Below are 20,460 nucleotides of genomic sequence, written 5' to 3'. Positions count from 1 at the left end.
ATCTGGAATATGAAAGAAAGAGTGAGGTCAAGATGACTTCTGGCCTGAGCAACTGGAAGAATGAGTTGTTATTTACTGAAAAGGAAGACTAAGAGAGAAGCAGTTTAGGAAATTCATTTTTTTAGACACCTCAGTTTGAGATAACTATTTAATATCAAATGGAGATGTTGAACAGGCAGGTGGCTGACATATAAAGTTCAGAGATAAAGTCAGGGTATCTATTTGGAAGTGATAGGTGGCATTTAAAGCAAAAAGTAGATGAGATCACCAAAGAAATGAGTTAGGTATGGAGAAGTGAAAAATCAGAATCTTATGCCCAGGGGCATTCCAATTTATAAAGATCTGAAAGATGAGGCGAAATTTGCAGAAGACACTCACAAAAAATGTCCATTAAGATATGAATGAGTCTCTTAGTGTATATAAGAAGATAGATGATATTATACTAATAATTAGTCATGTTTTTCTATTATGGGTAATTTACTCTGCTTGGACTCTGTGATGATATGTAAATGAATTAGACAATGTTACTGCTCTCTAAGACTGAATAGAGATACTAGTCATTCTTCCAAAATGGCTACTACTAAGTCTTTCCTCCTAATATTTACACCATGTATAATCTCCTTTCCTTAAGTATGGACTGGACCAGGTGACTTTCTTCTAACGAATAAAATATGACAAAAGTGATGGGATGTCACTTTTGATATTAAGTTAGAAAAGACCGAGACTTTCATCTTGCTAACATTCTCTCTCTAGATCTCCTTTTATGTTTTCCCTGATGAAGAGGGCCACTTGGTAAAGGACTGAGGGTGACTTCCAGCCAACTAGCCAGTGAGGAACTAAGACCCTCAGTCCAACAACCCTTGAGTAAATCAAATTCTTCCAACAATTACGTGAGTGAGCCTAGAAGGAGATCCTTCTTCAGTATAATCTTCATATGAGACCACAGACTCAAGGTCAACACCTTGATTATAGTCTATGAGAGCCCAGAAAACAGAAGACCCAATTAAGCCATGACTGAATTTCTGATCCATAGATACCATGAAATAGTAAGTGTAGTATTAAGCTATGACTGGATTCCTGATTTACAGAAACTATGAAATAATAAATGTTATTTAAAAGCCACTAAATTTTGAAAAATTTGTTATTCAGCAATAGATAACAAATGCATTAAGGAATTGAGATAGTGCAGAAATCACTACAGTTCAAAGCAGCATTTATTGGGGCTTCCTTCCTTCATCCTCGTTTCAGGCATCTATCTAATGCTCGATGATAGTAGTCATAATAATCTTAGTATGAATTACCTTCTCATTTAGCCAACTTTTCTCTGGTATAATTGCAGTTTGTGTCTTATGTAAAATTGAAGAATGAAAATAATAGTGAACAAGTCAGAAAAAAAAATTTTGATAAGATTTTACTGGCACCTCTGAATTAACACTGTAGAAACTAGCCAAAGACTCTGGCCCTGGTTTAAACTCATTAAATCACTCATTTGTTTTGAAACTCCTCTCTTCCCTCCTGCTGACTTTTCAGTTATCCATTCCCACCTTGGTGACATAACTCAAATTTAAACTTCTTTCAAAACCATTATGATTTCCACTTCACTGCCCTTGAATGTTGTTAAATTAAGATATCAACATAATTAATAGACCACCTGGCTAATACTATTTCTTCTTCACCTCACAGAAGAGGTATCAAGTCACATTTCCTTTGGAACTCAAGACTAACACTCATTTATAAATTTGTTAAGAAATAACAAGTAGGCAAAGACATCCAAAAATATTTTAGAATATTTGTTCACACGATAATCATATAAGCTAATATAGTTTTCTTTAAAAAGTATTTAAGAGTACTATGATGGTTAATTTTATGTGTCGAATTGGCTGGACTAAAGGGTACTCAAATAGCTGGTAAACATCATTTCTGACTGTGTGAGGGTGTTTCTAGAAGAGATTAACATTTGAATCGATAGACTGAGTAAAGAAGATTGCTCTCACTGATGCTGGTGGTCATCATCCAATCTATGGAGGGCCTGAATAGTATGAAAAGTGGAGGAAGGGCAAATTTGATTTTTAGCTTGAGCTGGGACATCCGTCTTCTCCTGTCCTCATACATTGCAACTCCTGATTCTCAGGTCTTCAGACTCAGCCTGGGACTTACACTACCTGCTACTCTGGTTCTCAGGCCTTTAGACTCGGACTGAATAACACCACCAGCTTTCTTGTTCCTTCAGCTTGCAGAAGGCAGATCATGGGACTTCTCGGCAGAGAATTATACTGTTTCTCTGGAGAACCCTAACTAATACAGGGACTTCTTATTTCCAAAAAAATAGTAGACTGATTTAATACAAATCAATTACTCACTACAAATGACCATAGAAATTTTGAATAAGATATTTTAAAAATCTATCTTAAGTACATAACTGAATATAAAACAAAACAAATTCTTTTTTTCTGTGATTTAAAAAAAAGTGTGCGGGGGCGGGGGGACATAAATCCAGAGCAGAAGGACAGCATGTTGTTCAGTTTCAGGGAGATTTTTTTCTAGATGAATGGCGTTCCTGGACTTAAACTGAGAGATAGGAACAGAAGTGACATAATGCCTGAGTACAGATCCTAGGGGCTGGGGGTTGAGATTTTAAAGCTCTAGAGGGAGCAGAAGTCATGTGTATTAGTTTCCTATGGCTGCTGTGACAAATAACCACACACTTGACAGCTTAAAACAATAGAAATTTATTTTTTCACAGTTCTGAATACCAGAAGCCTGAAATCAAGGTGTCAGCAGGGCTGCATTCCCTCGGGAGTCTTGAAGAGAGAATCTGTTCTTTTCTTCTTCCAACTTCTAGTGACTGCAGGCATTCCTTAGCTTATAGAGACATCACTCCAATAGCTGCCTTTGTCTTCACATTTTCCTCTCCTCTGTGTGTCTGAGTCTTTCACTTTTTCTTCTGTCTCAAATATCTCTCTGCTTTTCTCTTATAAGAAAACTTGCCATCAATTTAGAGCCTACCCAATAATCCAAAATGACCACCTCATCTCAAGATCTTTAACTTGATCACTCTGCAAAGACACTATTCCAAATAAAATAATATTTATAGGTTCCAGGGACTGGGATATAGATATATCTTTGGGGTCATCATTCACTATTATTATACTGTGGTCTTAACCTATGGGATAGGAGCTGAAAAGACAACACTTCAGAAAGTGAGAATTCTTAAAGCATGACCTGACCTATAAAAAAAGGAATTAGAAAAATTCCACCCAATGGGCCAAAAAGTTACAAGAAAGTTTTCTGTCTACTCCAGGCTTGGTAGGGAAGAAATAAATGCCTTCTAAGATAAATATGAAAAAATAGACATGCCATGGCTATATAACATGTGGATGTGAGATCCAAATGTATGTTTAGCAGGTATGAATTACAAGCCTAGAAGTTGACATAATTTTCCAGAACTCACAAAGACCCCAGGTCACTACAGAAGCAAGTAACTCTATAAGGACACACCCATAATTCGGAGAACACAGAAGTCCCACAGAAATTATTTTGCTTCGAGAAAACTGGAAGATCTAGGTTCCAGTTGCAAATGTGACATTATCTGTGACATTACTAAGCGGTGTGGGCCCTGGTCCCCTACTTTTATAATAGAGACTCCCATTCCCCAGAAATAGTATTCCAGGATTACTATGAAAAATTAGAAGGCTATGTGTAGAAAGATACCACTTATAGGTATATATACAAAAATACATAATGCATATAATGAACAGAAGATATCCATGCACATTTCTCCTTTAGTTCAATATGTACAACTGTAAAAGTTGAAAGGTTCTTCTGAATAACTTATCTGGTTTGGATACATTCAGAAGAGATTGTTCTGTGCCATAGGAAGCAAGAAGAGTAATATAAATGTGAGCATTTGTCACCTTTAAACATCAAATGAAAAGATTTTTAATATTTAGAAACTCACTGACATTCCCTCTGGAAAGTCATTTCCAAATACCCTTTAAGAAGTGAATGTGTAATGGAAATTTTAACTTTCCTATTCATAGCTTCATGCCATCGTATTTCCTTACTTTTGAAAATCGATAGAGGCAATTAATCATTTTTCCCAATACCAAGGGACTTCAGATGCTTTAAAAGTGAATTGCAAACATTTGGGAGGGGTATTCAAGGAAGAATGTTGCCAACATTGTATAAAAACTACCTCTATGAGTTACAGATAATCATAGGCACTGTTAGTTACTAAATTATTATGGTCATGTCTCTTGGGGTTTCAATTAGAGACCTCAGCTTCAGAGGTGTCACGATAAACCATTATAAATCACAAACAATAGGTAATGAAATAATTGTAAGCCAGGCTCTTAAACAAAGACTTTGCTCTCTGAATCATAGCCCAGGGACAGGAATATTTGGGGGTTTATTGCTGCTATCCTTAATGTCTTTCTCTTTTTTGCGTTGTTTGAATCTTTATAATGTGAAATCATAGTTAGTTGGCAAAGACAATACCACCAACAGAATATCTGAGTCAAGAGGCATTCTGACTTTGAAGTTATCTTTTTCCAGTGAGAGGATCAAGAAGAGGGTCACAAAAGACCTGCAAGATGGTTCCCACTTTGTTTTAAAAAGGTTCCTATCTTGCATATATTTATGTTGTAATATATTCAGAAGCATCAAACAAAGAAAGATCAACTGCAGCCAGTGAATTTATGGTTTTAGAGAAGTGGTTCTCAAACTGTAGTGTACATCAGAATCCTCTGGAGAGCTTGTTAAAACATGGACTGCTGAACCCACCCTGAGAGTTTCTGGTTCAGTCTGTCTGATGCAAGGCTTGATAATTTGCATTTCTAACAAGTCCCCAGATTTCTGATTCAGTAGGTGATAATTTGCATTTCTTTCAAGTTCCCAGGTGTTTCTCATGCAGTTAATCCAAGGACCACACTTTGAGAACCACTGGTTTAGAACAATGGGCTTTGACTAGTTATCAACAATTCTTTAGAACAAATATTCTATCTTTTTCTTCTCAATTAAATTACCATTTGAATGAAGACTTCAAGGGGTTCAAGTACTGGAATACTAAAGAATAAATGTAGGCAAGTATTATAAAAATAATAATGGCAATGGTGACAACTAACTCTGTTATTACAAACTACGTATTTTCTCTAATTCTCACAGCAACACTTAGATATATATTATTTATCTCATTTATCAGATAAAGAAACTGAAGCTCAGCTCTTTCTGAATGCAAAACTTGTACTTTTTTCTATTCTACTTGACTAGGAAGAAATAACAGGATTATGAACAGTGCCCCTAGCTAAAGATTTTAAGTCATTTTTCTAATGACAAGGTATTGTTGGTTTACCCTAGAATAGCACAAAAGGAAATACCAGTATATTATACCTAACATTGACTGCTGACAGACTAAAACAAAAAGTTCAGTGTACCTATATAAAGTTACCTCCAGCGTTGTTGTTATTTTCTCCTTTAATTCTTTTAGTTATTATACTTCTAAAACCCCCCAAGTTAAAGAATGCTTTCAGATAGTACCAAGGACCTAAACAATAGCACGGGCTCAGTCCTGGGGCCCTACAAAGGATTAGCCTTGTTGGGATAGACCAAATAATTAGGTCTTTATTGAATCTGTGCCCTGCAGCACTTAGTTCTATCTGAGTTGGTTATAAAAAGCATGCTTGTCTCTATTGGAAGCAGCATCTGTCTGTAGATTTTAATTGTAGTCAGCCCTAACCAAAGCTTAAATCTTTCCCTTTCCTCTCATTTACGTCCATGGGCAGAAGCAATCAGAATTATTGAACTCAAGCCAGATTACGGTTTACTAAAGACAGCTGTCTCTCTCCAATGCTAATCAGTAAGGATAGATATATACTGTCAGCCCATGATTGGATGGGGCAGTTGGACATATTTTGAAGACAATTCCTTGACACAAGTCACATATAACACAAGTATGGGGAATATAGGAAAACAAAGAAAGTGCAAAAGGCATGTGGAATAGAGCTCCTGTTTGATTGGAAATTCTCTTTTTAACCTTTAAGAAGTGGCCGCACTGAAATAAAGCATTGTCTTTTGGCTGGTGAAAGAAAACATGAGAGCAGAAATAGACTCTTCAGTGTGAACTAATTTATTCAACTGAGGGGTGGTGGGGGTGGGGAGGCGGGAATCTCTTCCAACTAAGGCAACTTCAAGTTGCAGTTAAAAGTAACTCTCCATGCCGTGGCTGAATGACATCTGATGCCGGTCCTGGAATCTAAACAAGTAATCAGTATGAAACTTTAATTGATGCACAAACTCCACATTTCATGCTACTATTGCGGAATCCCCAGAATAAGGCAAGAAGACTTATTTTGATTCTTGCCCTTTTTGAAACTTAAAAAAGCATGCTATTCTTCCTTCAAAAAAGTTGTAATATTCCCTTTTCTCTTTGGGTAGCATCCAAATAAAGGCTTTCACATTCCAAATAGTTATTGATCCAATTGATTTATGAATAAAAGAAGATAGAGGCAAATTATTAGATGGGTTTTCTTCCGCTGCTTATGATTCGATTTGAAAATGCTTTTGCATCTAAGCCAAAACAACTCGAGTCCGTCCTCTAGAACCAGTCTCTTCCCCCATGAAAACCCACCAGTTTCCTCTGAGCCTTTATCACATTAGAGCTCTAGTCAGAAAATAGAGACCTGCTTTCTATGCCACCCCCACATGAAGAAATCGAGGTCAAAGTGACACTTTTTAGATGGAGTCAAGTCTTACTCCTAAAGAAATTTTCAGACCTAAAACTGAAAAGTCACCATTAACCTGTCAAAAAACATTGCACAGAGCTAGGGGTCAGGGCACCTGGATCTTAGGGGCAGCTCTGCTACTCACTGTATACTATAAGCTAATTTATACCAAGCCTATGTTGAAAAGATTTCAGGCAATATCCACTAAATGTGTGTCCTTTCAGTTTTCTGGGCCTCAAGTTTCTTATCAGTCCATGTAACCAGATGGGGCATGCTCTAAGTGCACTTCCAACGTTAAATCTCTACGATCAATTATCAGCATCACCAAGGTGATTTATATCTACTCAGCAATTTAGAATTTAACTTTCACACACACACTCATTGACCCTTACAACTGTTCTAGGAGGCGGGCCACACAGGTGAGACAAGAGATAATCAAAAAGGTCAATAACAAGTTACTTGTCAGTAACATTCCAGGTTTTCTTTGTTCTTTCCACTACAACTCTGAAAATGTGAGAAATATAATAAATGACAAATAAGTCTGAGAAGACAAGAGTGCTAGTAATCTTCACTTCACCACTTATTGACTGAGCCTTGGTGTCATCATCTGCTTAACAAGAATGCTGGACTAGAATATTTTAGTATCCCTTCCAGTTTTACCACTGGATGAATCTATGAAACAGAGCAAGTTATTCAGCATCAATTCAACCTCTAATGTGGTCCTTGCCTTGATAACCTACCTAGTACATAACCCCCAATTCTTTGTCCTTACCAGAATGACAGCTGTTACATTGCCCAGGGATTGACCTCCCATTGAGCCTATGACTTATGTCACTGTAATCTCCCTATACAAATTTGCACATTCTAAGAAAGGCTTCGTCCAGTTATCTATGTCTCCTCATCCCATCTCCAAGTGTTTGTGCTATATTCTCTAAGTACCTGCCCCTCCCAACCTGAGCTCCAGGCTGCCATTCAAAGCTAGTTGTTCCTCTTCGCTACTCCTTCTTTACCATCCAAATATCATTTTTTCTTTCTTTTACAGCCTGTGAGTTTGGCAGAGTTGGTGAAGGTTTATTTTGCTGTCACTCTGGCAAATATGAAACCAGCAGGTCCAGATGTGAGCTGGCTGGTGAAACAAAGTAACAAATGGTGGAGTTGACATTAAAGAATGCTTCTATCTAACAACTAAAATTTCAGAGAAAGCAGGTTGTTTCAGAGACATCTGAAACCCCTTCTTCAACTTCTCCATTTTTCCAACAAAAAAGTTTGAATGAGGTACCTAGAGACAAGTCAGATTATTCAAGGGTAGACAAAAGAAGAAAGAAAAAAACAAGGTAACCAAACATTAATCCTTTACCTACCACAATGATATCCCAATTGCTTGGCACTTTGGACACACTGACTCCCACCCCAGAAGTTTTCTGATGTTTACAAAAAAACGGTCAAATGCTGGGACTCTGAATTATTGGAATATTCTTTGCAATCATTTTAGCTCTCTGAGGAAATCCCAAATTTACCAATAAACAAGCCTTCTCTTAGATTCCTACCACTTACCTACACGCGCACATACACAACAATGACATCTTATAATCAACCTACAATACAAATCATCATCGTGTGCCTTGTGCATACACAGCTTCATCCAGCCACATCTTGTTAGAAGCTTAGCAAGAAGATTGGGAATTGCTAAGATGCCAGGGTCTAACATACTCTGGCCAAGACCAGTACTTCTCACTTTCAGCACCTCAGGTGTTCTTCAAACATCTCCCAGCCAAGGACTTAAATTGATACCAAGTCCTCCGGGTTCATTTACAGCCTGAGAATAAAACCTTACACTAACATTTCCCCAGATAAATTGTGCTTGCATTCTGAGTGCCTAGCTACATGGCTACAACCACTCTCTATTCTACCTCCATAGCAATTGCTTCATCCCATACAAAAACTATTCCAGGCCAAATAACAATTTTCATGGGCTATGGAAACAGCTTAGAGCCAGATACCAGTCCTTCCCCCAAATCCACCACGTACATTTTCCACACTACTGGCACAGCCTCAATTTGCTACTTCCTACCTCAAATACTGCCAGAATTCTGTAAAATAAGTCCAGCTACTTCAACTGCACATTTAAGTCTCTATGATCTTTCCAAACCAATCTCATCCCTATGTAATGTCTTGCTGCTTGCCAAACTCTGAGCCTTCGTCATTACAGTTACCTGCACGTAAGCTGCCCTTTTCCTCAGTTCTACTTGTAAAAGCCTCCTATTTGTGAAATCTCAGCTCAAGTGCCTTCTCCTCCAGGAAACCTTCCATAACTTTCCTCCTTATCATCTACCACTCTTGGTTCATGCAGAATTAACACCTCCACTTTTTGTCCACCCACAGCATTTTATTTCCATCATTTCCAAATCTCTTAGCACCTGTTGCCCACATTATAATTATTTGAAAATCTGCCTCATTACTTTTCACTAGGTTTGATGATGTGTTGATGTTTGTATTTTCCACGAGGTCTAGAACATTGCCTTACACATAGTCCTTACACATAGTCCTTGTTAATAAACATTACCGAGTTAGACTATTCCCTTCTGGATATCCATTATTTCTCCATGATGAGCATTCATTTTCCTCAAATAAATTGTGAGTTCTTGAAGAAATGGGCAACATTTTTCAAAAATAGAAAGGAGTTGTGTGTTCTATTTTATTATGTCTTTCAAGGAAAACATTGCCATGTGTGGCTTTACAGAAAGCATCAATGGAGATAGATTGGCACCCCAATGTTGCTAATTTTCTAGTCCAATCCCTAACATAGTACAGAAATTTTATCATCTCTTAATATGCTTAGTGATAAGAAACTCACTACCTCATACTGCTACTTTAGAAAGTGAAATTGTAAGTGACCTGGACAATTTTTCTTCATTGGTGGCAAAGGGTAAAAGTAGTTCCCCTCTGAACAGTTAGCCTGAGAATAATTTATGACAGTTAATTAAACCTAAGCCTGATATTTTCTATTTTTAAAGGGGCAACCAATTATTTACTCATTCATTTCCCTTCATGTGCTTAAAAGCAGTTTTAAGTACATTGCCAAATGTCAAGCAGAGGTGAGTGGCAGCCTAGAATTAAAGCAGTCACTCTATGCCTTGGGCTCAGCTTCTCTTGGTCTGCTGGGCACTATGACTTAGAAATGAAACTCTGCTATGCTCTAATGCTCTACGCTTTTTCGGATTTCATTTTAATAACTTTATTGGCATGTCAAGGTAGACAAAGTTGTCAAAGGTGGTATCAAATGGCCAAATAAATCAAAGCTTGATCTATCCCCATTTTCCATTACTTTACTGTCTATCTCTAACATAACCAGGGTCCATTCACAAATCTCTGATGCTTTGCAAATGTCAGAGAGACTTTAAGTTTCTCCTTGAAGATTTCTCCTATCAAGCTATAGAACATACACCTCTGTTATTTCATATCAGGGAATTTGGTCTTTAAACACTAGCCTGTAATAAAATACATTCAATACTTTGGCTTAATTCTTATGTGGTGGGCTATACATAGAAATTTTATAGAGTTAGAAAATGTAAGCCGCCACTTTCCACTTCTACTATCAGGGAGATATTGCTAATTAATCATAGCTCCTATTTTAGTCAGAGTTCTCCAGAGAAACAGAACCAATAGGATATATATATTCACACACATATATCTATGTGTATGTGTGTATATACACATTTACATACGTACATATATACAGATAGATAGATAGATAGGTAGATAGATACATAGATACGTAGATACATAGATACATAGATATGTAGATACATTGATTATAAGGAATTGGCTCACATGATTATGGAGGCAAAAAGTCCCAAGAACTGTAGAGTGAGACTCAGTTCGATAGGAGGAATTCTCTTACTCAGGGAAGGATCATCCTTTTTGTGCTATTCAGGCCTGCAACTAATTGGATGAGGCTGCTCACATTAGGAAGGGCAATCTGCTTTATTCAGTTTGTCAATTTATCTGTTAATCTCATACAAAAAAATCCTCACAGAAACACCCAGAATAATGTTTGACCAACTATCTGGACACCCCATTGTCCAGTCAAGTTGACACATAAAATTGATCATCACAGCTCTCTTTCCCATGAGCCCAGACAGGCTTTAGGATTGATCAGGACTGTGCCCCAGTTGCTCCCAATCAACTAGAGTTGTAACAAGAGCTAAAACCTATTTGCATCTCAAAGTCTAGTAAAAAGTCATACTAGGTCACTGAAAAGAATCATGAGTGCTAGAGCTGGTCATATCTATGGTTCATTAAGCTCAATATTCCATTATAGAAGCAACTACAAACAAAGGACTGAGGGAGTTCAGTGTCCTCTTTGACATCAAACTTAAAAGCTATCGTCCCTTGGTACCTCTAATGGATCTGCAGGTCATAAAATTTACCCAATGCCATTTTGAATTCTAGTTTGCAAATGAGCAATAACTAAGCCAGCAAATCTTCAGGCATATGAAGGGAGAGTGGGGGGAGGCTGGCTCTTGGCCACCGATTTATAGACATTTCGTTCAGATTTCTTAACACTCTCAATGTTACGAGTTTGGGGCAAATAGTGCTTTCATTTTGTTTGCTTTGCATATTTACTTGCAAAGTCATTCTTTCTGGATTCATAATTCCCCTTGCAGAAGCTACAGACGTATATTCCTTCAACAGGTATTGAGTAACTACTGCAAGTGATATATATTATTTCATTTGCAATTCCCCTGTACACCACACACACACACACACACACACACACACACACACACACACACACCACATGAGAAATGCTTCTATCTCAGGATAGCATCCTGACTCCCTGTCTTGAGTTACACTGGTCTTTAGTATTTACACCATCATGTCTGAAAGTGCAGATCCCTCCCATCCCTATAATTCTTTCCCCTTTTCCATTTGATTTTTCTCTTTAGCACTTACCACCGTCTAACATGGTCTTTAGTCTACTTATTTTTCTTATTTATCCATCACTAGAATGTAAGCAGATAGGGATTTTTGACTGTTTTGTTCATTGCTGCTTTCTCAGCATCTAAAACAATGCCCAGCACATACAGGCATTTAGAATATTTGTGGAATAAATGAATGGATAAAGCCTCAGAGGTAGGTATCATTATTACTATTTTACCAATAAGGGCATGCAAGTGTAGAGAGATCAAGTAACTTGCTCAAGGTCATAAACACTTACCCTCCAAAACTAAAGGACAGGAAAAAAAAAGAGAAAAAAATTACCCTAAAAATACTTCTATTCATCTGGAAACAGTTTCAGTTAGTGGACCATAGATGCATTGTACTTTTCATCCATCTAACAAGCATGTGGGATCTCTGTTCCTGTGCATAGCATGTGTTCTGGAGCCTGTGTTAAATCTTTAGTGACTAACAGGGCTCCTCTAAGAGTCCACCTCTAACAGTGTGCCTTAACCAAAGGACAGCAGCAAATATACATCAGGCAAGTTATATTACATTAACTCCATTCAATTCTATAACAACGATGACTTGCATTTGTAAAGTTCTTAACTCTTTTTCAGTGTGTTTTCACACAGGTTTATTTTAACATCACCTTTGTGAAGTGGATTGGACTGGTGGTAGTGTTTATCTTCATTTTACAAGAGGAAAAACAGAAAACTAAAGCAACCATGTGATTTGCTCAAACATCAAATGATAGCACTGAAGCTGGAATTGGGTGAAGCATGGGTTCAAATCGGACAGGCCTAGTATCAAACCCATCCCTGGAGGTTAATTAACCTCTCTGAATCTCTGTCTCTTCACATACAAAATAAGGGCCCTAACTCATCACAAGATAGGGTGGGAAGTGAATGATATGATGTACGTAATGCAGTAAGCCCAGCAACAGGGACATAATAGGAATGCCTCAAATGTTACCTCTCATTCCTGTTCCTACCCTGATCCCTGCTTTTCTCCCTGCTCCTAGCACAATACAGGCATATGTCGTTTCATTGTACTTCACTTTATTGCGCTTCACAGATATGGATTTTTTGACAAATTGAAAGGCAAGAACTTCCACCGGCAAAAAGATTATGACTTGCTCTACTGTGATACTCATTTTATTGCCGTGATCTGGAACCGAACTCGCAATATCTCCGAAGTATGCCTGTACTCTTCTAGCCAGAACAAATATATAGCTCTGAACGGAGACACATTTTTTTATGGACTTATATTAAATGTTGGTTCACATTTCAGTGAATTTATCGGTAAGTCAGAGAATTCAAGACCCAGTAGGGTATTTCACAGTCTAAATGCCAGATGTACTTATAGGAGGCCAAAGCATGTATGATTAAAGTTGAGAGCAGCTACCAACTTTCCCAAATAAAATCTAAGATAGTGTGGTTTCGTTAAAGGCCTCCAGTGAGAAATATTTTTCACTATAAAAATGCAGTTCTTTGGTAGCAGGTTACAGTACTCTTAAAGTGCTCCAAAAGAACCATCAGTTTTATAGCTCATTGAACAGATTCACTTTTATGTTAATTGATGTTGTCTCATCTTTTGCCCATAGTGTTTATATGCACAGTATACCCCTCAATAAAACATGCTTAACAATAGGGATCTGGTACTACAGCATTGATGACAATGTTTAGTTACAAACATGGAGTCTGTTACAAGCATATAACACTATTGGGTGGTAAAAATTAAGGCCATTTTGAAAAGCTAATGGACACCCGTAATGATTTCTAAAACCCAGTTCCACTGCTGAATTCAAGGGAATGTCTTTTGTTTCTCTGATGCAGTGAAGATAAAAGTTATTATGACAATACAGACCACCTAGCACACACAGTATAAATTCGACACTCATTGACACCATTTAAAGCACTTTTGCTATGGCTGGTAACCTAGGGATCACCGGACGTAATAAACAAAGTAGTATTTATACTGTTTCTAATCACCTTAATGCATCACTCTTAATACAGCAGCAATTGTAATCCCAAAGAGAACAATGACATCCCAAAGAGAACAAAGAAAACATAAGCTACCAATTGTTTTATGGTTAAATCTTAATTTTTGCTAATGAACACTGACAAGGCTAACCAAGCTTTGTGCTTGACATGACCTCAGACTGGCTTTTCTAGCACAGCTAGGCCCAGAACTCCCTCTCTGTCACTCTCCTAATCATCTCAGGCCCACACCGCACCCCATGTGCCTGACCACAAACATTTCCTGCTATGACTTTCCCATTATTATAAAATATGAGCAGTTTTTTAAGTTTTAAGACCTTCCCTGGAAGTTTGTAGTACCCGCTTCTTTTCATAGTCACCTTTCACAGTCTCTGTCTCTGCATATAAGTTTTACTCACCTACCCCTTCACCCTGGGATGTATCTAGCTGGGGCTTTGCTTATCTTCTTATTGCAAGAGCTCCCTTTAATAAAGTCCTTCCTTACTAATGTCCAGGTTTTGTTTTGTTTTCTTTTCTTTTCTTTTGACAACAGCAATATTTGGGTAGTATCTCCTTTCCTGATTTAAAATCTCAGATTGACAAGTTCCTCAAATATAAGCATGAAAATGAACAAGAGCACTCACTGCTCTGGACATTGGGTTAATGTCTCTTATTCACCATCAGGCTCTGAGTTTCCTGAGAGCAGAAATACAACTTGATCTTCATCATTCTACCTCAGCATCTAGCACAATGCCAAGTATAGAGTAAATATTTCAGTTTATGCCTGTTGAATGAATTAGCAAATTCTTTTCGATTAATAATATTTATTCATTATTCGTCATGTGCCAGGTATTGTTCTTTGTGCTTGAGATACATCATAAACCAAACAATTGAAAACACTTGCTCTGGTGGAGCATATACTATAAGATAATAAATATAGTAAATAAAATTGTGTAGTATGTTAAATTATACATGCTACGGGTTTTGGGGAGAGAGGAATAGGATGAGAAGGATCAGAAATTGGGACATGAGGATAGAATGAGTTGCCATTTTAAATAGTAAATTGGAGGAAAGAGAGGCAATTAAACAAAGGCTGAAAGGAGGTGAGGAAGTTAGCTATCCAGAAGTCTGACAGATGATTGCTCCAGAGAGGAAACACAGCTGGTGCAAAGGCCCTAAGGCCAGGGTGTTTTTAACATATTTAAAGAATAGGAAGGAGACTCACTCTCATGGCTGAAGCAGAGTGGATGGGAGAACAGTAGGAGGTGAGACTTAATGAAAGGGTGTATTATTGTAAAATTATGGCTTTTAATCTGAATGAAATGGGGAGCTAGTGCAGGTTTTGTACAGAGGAGTGACATAATCTAACTTGCACTTTCAAAGAACCAGCCTGGCTGCTATGTTGAGAGTAAACTGGAGAGAGAAATGGGAGTAGCAGCAAGGGGACTACTTAGGAAGCTCTTGTAATAACCCAAGCAAGACACTGCATTGGCTCTGGCTAAGGTAGTAGCTGTAGAGAAACGTAATGAGATCCTGGAGATAGTTTGAAAGTAGAATCAACATATTTTTGGATGCCCACACTCATATATTAAAGTTTATATGTATTAAAACAGATTCATGATTTTTCCTGTAATAATATGCCTTTCTTTTGTATTCCACCTTGGTAAGAGTTGGAATAGGATGCATTAGGAATAAAATCCTGGTTATGCCTCTGGGTATGTATTGAGCGTGTAAATATCATCCAAGATGCAAGTCAATATGGAAGGGGGAAAAAAGGTTGGGAACTTCTGAACAATGCACTAAAGGCTCTAGGCAGTTGGGCTGTGAGCCCAGATTCTGCTCTAGCAGCCAAATTAGTTAAATTCCCCTAAGCAATTTCCCCCTTTAGATAGGATTTGAGCAGTATGCCCATTTTAACCAACCAGAGGCTTAACTGCTCTTCAACTGTCTCCTATTTGGTGACCTCTCCTTCCTTGGGGCCCCTCAATATACTCTGAGTATTTATAATTCCTCATTTAAGATTCATGTGTTGGCTTTATTTTCAGTGTTCTGCATGAAGAGAGCTCCTCTTTAGAAAATCTAGCTACATGTATTCTATTTAATAATATCACAGGCATTGGAAACACATTTGAGAGAGGGAGGCAGAATTCAATGAAATAGCCATATGGGAGGAAATGCCTTCTTCAAAAGACCCCTGCATCTGGGCCATTCTGTGTTAGGCTTTACTATCATTTGTGTTTGGACCATTCTGGGCTGGGAGGGCTACTGGAGAATAGCCCCATGTAGTCTATTCATTCAGAGACTCTTATTTAAGAAATGAGCCTATAGAAAATCTCCAGATTTATGCTGGTGGGAAACAGTAATGCATTTCAATGAGGAATGATATATCCCAAAACATCACTTTTCTCATTACACTGAGGTACAAAGCTACTATACTTATTAGATTTTTTAAAAGTCATAAACCATTTAGACCCATTATCTTACAGACAGATTTAGAAATGTCATGCAAGGCTTCCATAGGTATAAATTAATGCACAATCTTCACTTCAAATGGAACTTTTAGGCTCCCCAGTGAGAACCGAAGTCATATTTTAAATGAAAACCACATAGTTCTCAGTGTCTTATTTTTTGTTCACTAGAATTGTAATTTTTCACCCAGAATAGAGCGTAATTCTTTGGCAATAGAGGGGCAGCAAGCATAGTCTTTATATATACTATTTTATAATGTATGCATGCAATATGGCCATTTAGAATAAAAATAAAATTATATATTTTATATATATGTGTATATATATATACATATATATATATACTACAAAATATTTTCACTTTTATTATTTCACTTTATCCTGTGACAACTCTGTCATACAAGTATCATTACTCTCATTTTATAGGTAAAGAAAATGAGTCTAAGAGAAGTTCAATGTCTTGCTCAAGAGTATGTAAGAGATAATAAGTGGTATAGCCGGAGTAGAATTAAGACATATCTGACTCTAAATCAGTGCCATCAAGTTCTAAGGTGGTTCAAGATTCAATGAATTTATTTTTGTAATAAATATCTTGCATTTATCACTTAACAGACCTCAACGTGCTTACCATAGCAACATTTGGCAGCTAAGAGTCAAGAGAGAGTGAGCCTGGTCATCTTCCACTTCTCTCTCCAGATTTACTCTCTATCCTTCTTCACTCTACTCTGTGTCCCAGGACACGGCCCTGTGTAGACTAACCCATCGGGCTCCCTTGCTCTCTTGCTTTCCCCTGGGTTTGGCTGACAGGGAGCACAAGGAGACCGGGGAGAGGATGAGGCTGGGTTTTTGTTCCTTAGCTCCTTCCCTACGGGGATGCTACAGATGGTCTTCATACATTAGACAGAGACTACAGCTCCTGTTGGGGAACTCTTGCTGTCTCTAGACACTGACAACCTCTCCACTCCCTCTCTTTTCAAGGTTGAGGTGGGCAGAGTATGTGGTAGCTACTGGCCCCAGGGGTCCGCACTATCTCTAGTTGATTCTTTACATTCTTGGCCCCACTTTTCTAAATAATTCCTTTATTAAACTCTCCATAAATTATCCAATTTGAGTATGCCATCTGTTGCCTGCTGATACTCTAACTGATTGATACAGGGGGCTTCCTGGTGATTTTGCTATCATGAAAGAGATTAGTGGTTAAATTCCTCTGGAAAATAATTCCTAAGCAAATGCTTTCATTTATGAGAAAATCAAGCTTGTATTGATGCAGAGGAAATGAAGACAAATGGAGCATGGTAATATGAGCTTCACAAATGTGGTGGATCCTGCCAGGGTTTGACTGATGGGGCATGGTAGTCACCTGTCAGATAACCACCTCTAACAAGGGCAGAGTAACCAGCCAGTCTATATCTGCCTCTCAGGCTGGCCTCGTTCACATGCCCAGGACAATTGGTCAATGTCTCCTATTAAGAGAGGCAGAGAACTACATGGTAATAATACTAATATAAATAGTAATTATGCCAGCAGCTCTTTCATGCACCTCATAACTAACAAATTTATAGCTAAAGAATTTGAGGATCAGAGAGGTTGACTAACTCAACTGTAGTCACACAGTTAGCAAGCAGTAGAGCCAGGGTATGTACCTCGCTCTGACCTACTATGAAGCTCATTAGATTGCTGACTGAGCCCTAACACTTCTCAGAACTCTGGTTGCATGACTTGACTCCCGTTTGACCCTTGTTTCTGATACTGCTTCCCTTGCTGGTTGGGTTCCTGGCCTATTCTGGGGTTCTTGTCCTACTTTTATTTCCCTTACCTTATAATGTGACTTCACTTCTTCTCTATCTCCATCATTAGATTAATTATTAATCATCATTTCCATCATGGGATGCACTTCCCTCACTCAGCTCTGTTATATGGATGGATCAGAAATACAGTACCTGTTTCCTATAGGTTTTGTTTTGAGTTTTGTTTGTTTTTTTCTAAGTCAACATTGTTGAGACCAACCAAAATCCCTGTCAGGCTCAAATCATATTCTTTGAACAACTATTACACCTATTTTCTTTGCAGAAATTGTCCAGAAGAGAATGACACCAAGGGGGAGTCATAGATAACCAACAGCTTTCAATAGTAAAAGCAAAGCCCTGAAAACATCCAACTTAGTGGCCAAAATTTAGCTGAACTTCACCAGCCTTCAATAATTAAATCCCAGAATTTACAGTCTTAAGATTTAGGTAAGGGCTCATACAAAACATAAGGAAAATTCAAAACTACCCAAATCCAAATGATTACTTTTCTCATTAGCCTGCTCATCTCTAAAAAGGTATTGGTGCTATTTTGTTTTGCATTCATTTTTAATAACTTTCAAATTACCACTAAAACTTCCAACGTTGGCAAATAACAATTTTCTGGTATTTTTCAAATAGGTTGTAAGCTCCTTAATAGGACCTGGAATTACTAAGACCTAGAAATTGGTAAGTAAATAATAAACCCAAGCCTCTGAGATAAATCAATGAAAAAGACACTGTCTTTCCCCATCTGGCTTATCTCAAAAGAGCATAAAAATATTGCTGGTAGCTTGGGTGGGGGTGGGGAAAATAAAGAGAGGTTGGTAATAGGGTACAACCTTTCAGCTATAAGATAAATAAGGTCTGAGGATCTAATATATTACTTTATGACTGTAGTTGATAACTATATTGTATAATTAAAATTTGCTAAGGGAGTAGAAAAATGTTCTCACACACAAAAATGATAAATATGTGAGGTGATGAATGTATTAATTAACTAGATGGAGGAATACTTTCACAAAGTATACATATATCAAATCATCATGATGTACACTTTACAATTTTATTTGTTGATTATATCTCAATAAAACTGAAAAAAGATACTATCAGCCTCAAAGATTGTATTCCTGTACTGGAATTAGAGTAGGACATTAACAATAAAAGAGAAAACTAATTCTCAAGAGTTTCATGCAAAGATTATATTTTCTTCTCTTGATGTTCATTTAAACACATGCACACACACAAATTTTATTCCCTTTCATTGTGATTTGTCTGATTCACCTATGGAGCTAATTAAAAGGATAAATTTCCAGACTCCACTTCAGGCCCATTATCAGAATTCCTCACAGGTTACCCTAATCCCAGTCCTCTAATAATAGTGACATGGCCACCTGAAAGCAAGGTGTCCGTTCTCCCCAAAGATCTTTTGTAATCTTTTTCACTGAGAGTTCTGATAGCCTTGGCTAACTAATCAAACCTTAGAAAGGAGTAGACCCAAACATTCTATCTTGGTTCATACACCCAAAACCTGAAAAAGAAATTATAATCAAGAAGTCTATTAACAATAGTATCTTGCATCTGTATCTAGCTTTAACCTTTCCATAGCTCTTTTATATCTGTTATCTCACCTGATCCTCACAATAACCCTGGATGCCTGGTAGACATTTATATTGGAGTTTTCTCATTGAGAATTAGATGCTAAAGTCAGAGAAGACAAGTCACCCACAGTCAAAACTACCTTGGAAGACACACTTGAAGAAGACTCTTCATTGAACAACAGCATGCCATCTTTCAGTAAGTGTGACACAGCATTAGAACAGATTGCTGTTGCTCTGATGAAACATCTCATTGTATATCTGGTTGTACTTAAGGGCCATGTTGTTGGGAAGATATACAGACATTTTATATCTGTATGTAACATAGTCATACAAATATTTTGCATTTACACATACACACATGTGAGCATAAACCACATATGTGTGTGTTTTTCTGTACCAAACTCATTCTTCTCACAGCAGAGTACTCATACCACGTGAGGCATGCAGCAACTGAGACCCAGTGGAGAAACATCAGATTCACACCTCCCATGTCATGCTTATTTTGTGGTTTATGTTCACTGAGTGGGAATGTGAATATAAGCAACCATACTATTTAAATTGTCTCTCAACCCCTTCTCCCTCCCTCTCTGCAAAGCTCATATAGTTATATATGTGATAACACAAATTCGCTATGTCTCTACATATGAGGAAACTAAGGCTATTAGTGCTAAGTATTCAGTGGCTAACATCTTACTACCAGAGAAGAGGGGAGACCATTGGTACCAGGACTACATCTTTAATAATCTGAAAGGGTGAAGGACTTAGCACGGAAGAGTGCTCCTATGTGCCAGGTATACTGACATGGATTAGTATGTCATTTCATTAGCAGCCATGTCAGCACAACATTACTATGATTTCAGAGAGGAGGAAATCAGGGGCACTGAAACATGAATGGTAGGACCAGGAGGGGAGTCCATGTCTCTCTGAACCTCTCCAGCATGGCTGTGAATTTCTGTGCCTGTAGG

Source organism: Pteropus vampyrus, unplaced genomic scaffold, assembly GCF_000151845.1.
Source record: "Pteropus vampyrus isolate Shadow unplaced genomic scaffold, Pvam_2.0 Scaffold165, whole genome shotgun sequence".
Taxonomy (NCBI): domain Eukaryota; kingdom Metazoa; phylum Chordata; class Mammalia; order Chiroptera; family Pteropodidae; genus Pteropus; species Pteropus vampyrus.
Note: the sequence above shows the minus strand (reverse complement) of the source record.